The sequence below is a fragment of the Pygoscelis adeliae genome, unplaced genomic scaffold (genome assembly GCF_000699105.1).
Source record: "Pygoscelis adeliae isolate BGI_AS28 unplaced genomic scaffold, ASM69910v1 Scaffold113, whole genome shotgun sequence".
NCBI classification, from domain to species: domain Eukaryota; kingdom Metazoa; phylum Chordata; class Aves; order Sphenisciformes; family Spheniscidae; genus Pygoscelis; species Pygoscelis adeliae.
In genome coordinates this window covers 4,370,429-4,373,410 of record NW_008825108.1, presented here as the reverse complement: position 1 = coordinate 4,373,410, position 2,982 = coordinate 4,370,429, and positions in this window count along the sequence as shown.

Here is a 2,982-nt window from a genome sequence, read left to right as displayed (position 1 = left end):
ACACACACACACACACACACACACACACACACACACACATGCAGAATCCTCCAGTCAGCAGATCTTATAAATGAACTGGCATTACCCCACCAGCATAAGCCATGGCATGCTTAGTTCAGCATGCTGGAGCACGGGGAAAGCCTTGCTCTCCTGGGCTCCTCACCCCTCTCCTCCTTTCCCTGGCACTGCCAAACTCCCGCTGCTGCCCCCTCATCCCTTCCCCACCTCTCCCCAAACCTGACTTTGCCTCCTGTCTTTTGCCCTCTTCCCCTCACACCTGGAGTTTCTCTGGAGGCCCCAGTGCAGGGCCCAAGCTAAAGAAGTGCTTACAAGGGTGGGATGCACTCTGCTGATAACTGCACACCTCAGGACTCGCAGCTGCTGGTCTTAGGGTCCTTCAAGTGACACAACATAAGACTGCAAGACAGAGCTCTGCTAGCTCTGCTATCTACTGCATCCCCCAGTCCCACGTCAAGCTGAAACAAAGGGAATGGAGGTGCCCTGCAGGTACTACATCCTTCTGCCCCTTTCCTGCCTTTTTGTCTGATATTAAAGCTTTGATATTTCTTAACGTGATCTTTTTTGAGACTAGTAAACTTCATCACCTGAAACCATCATCAGCTTCATTTTCAGAAGAAAATCCCAGAGCAATAGAAGAGGTTACTGCAAGCTTTAAGCACAACAGAGATCCCAAAATGATGGTTCCTCTTTCCAGTTCCCAAGAGAGGCAAACAGCTGTATCACAGTTCTGTCAAACATCATCTTTAAGAGAAGGCAAAGGCAATTATTTTTTTCCTTTCTCCTAATTTACTGTGAGAACCAAGTACCTGCTGAGAGCAGGAAGAACTGGGGAGGAAGCATCCAATGCAGAAGCTCTGGTCAGGGGAGAACAGCGGTGCTGCATGAGGTGGTGCCATAGACCCCACAAACCAGAGGTAGGAAATCCTGAACAGGCTGGAAACAGCCAGGGCTGAGGTTGTCCATCTCAGGAGAGCTGTACTGAAAAGCAAATAGGTTGGCAGAAGGTCTTCAAGGACTGTCATACTGCCCTCGCTCGTGAGGGGATCTGGGCAAGCCCACTGTTAGGCTGAGCCATGTCCACCCTAGGTGTGCCCACTGCTGGTGTGCCTTACTGGAAGGGGGCTTGAAAACGCAGTGCTGGAAGGCAGGAGATGAGGAGGAAGGGAGGTGGAAGAAACCCAAGCCACACCTTTTTTGCAGGCAGGTGCTCTGTTATGGCCGGTTTAGTTGGGAGCCTGGCTTTCTTCAGCTCAATGTGGAAGAGAGAGCCCACCATCAGACCTCCAGCTGACAACACCTGGGAGGAACGTAAGCTAGAGCTAGAAAGCAGTTGGCCTCTCTTACCTTCCAGTCCCCCTGACAAGAAGGACAGAATCCCCAGGGGTCAAGCAGCTATACCATGCCATTGCTGCTTGGCTTCCACACCTGGGAATCTCCAGTTTCCCCATTCCTTCAGCTTAGGAGGAAACAAAAGCTTTCAGTTCCTACGGTGCAGCTAAAGGGCCCATTTCTCAGGCCCCTCATGCCTTCTGGTTTCCTTTCCCTAGCTGGGAAGAGATGAAAAAGACAACTCTCCCTTTCCTGCAAAACACAGGGAGGCTCGACACTGCCCTGCTGCTTGTACACTGGCTACCTGGGTGGAGCCAGGTCGGACATAGGTACAAATGCTGCATCCTAGCTCCCGATGGCAGCTGTGCTTGTGGCAGGCGGGTGGGCTGTGACCCTCAGGTCCCCCCAGGTCCCCCCAGGTCCCCAGCTCTGTATGACCATTGCAGAGGGCCTGTTTCGGACCAGGACTCATCTGACAAGGCATCCAAAGAGAAATGGAGTTACCATTTGTTTATCTATCTAAATTGCTGATCACAGCCACTGCAACGCTGCTGCCGGGCTTCAGCAAGCTGTTCATCACCTACATGGATTCTAAAGCTGAAATGAGGTCAGGAGAAAGTAGCTCGGACAAGTTTTTTCTTTCCCGGCCGGCTCCCAAGGGTGCTGCTCAGTGCAGGAATGGAATACCCAGCTCCTGCTCGCTGACTACAGCACTGCGCAAGCAAAGTCACAGCCGCGTGGGGACCCTCACAAGCAATTCTGCATGTGTGCATAGAAAGCAGACACACTTTCCTTCTCACAGTGCTCAAGTAGCATGTAATAACTGCTTAAACCAATGGCACTTGCTCGCAGTCCTAATGATCCTCTTCCTCCTCTCCTACTCTGGTGCGAAGAAGATCAAGTTACTCATCAGGGGCTTTCAGTACTTCCCATACCAAAACCTTCTTTCCCACCAAACAGCTCTCATATCTAGTCACAAACACGCTGATACCTTCCTCCTTCTAAATTTGGGGGGAACCAGGCAGGGGGTGAAGCCTCTTGATGGGCTGCTTGGGTGAGAGTCGTTTTACTGCAATGGAAATGGGTACCAAGGGATCAGAGAGGCACAAACCTTCATAAAATAAAATACACCCCGCAAGAAGCACTGTTGAAAAACCCAAACAGCCAACCTCATACTTTCCGAAAGCCAAAAAGATCTAAGGAGAAAGCCTTGGCCCTGCTGAAAGAGGGGGTTTCCATTGATCTCGAAGGCACCAAGTTTTCAATAAAAGATGGTTTTTTGAATGCTTACTTACCTAAATTCAGTTTCTAAATATACTGGAGGCGCTCACAGAAGTACAAGCCAAACATGAGGAAATCTGTCTCTGCCCCCAGTTGGTGACAAAACATTACAGGAAAAGGGGCTTTCATATTAAGTAATGGAAAAAGTCTAATAAAAAGGGGGATTTTCACTAAAATCTGCATGGTAGCGTGACTACAGTCTAAAGTATGTGAAAATAACAGAATGCAGTAATCAAACCCATGGAGGTCTGGGGGGAAATCTCTTTCAGAGTCTCAGTCTCAGTAACTGAATAAAGAAAAGAATTTAAAAACAGTATTCACTGCATCTGTTCCCTGTCACATGCCCTCCAC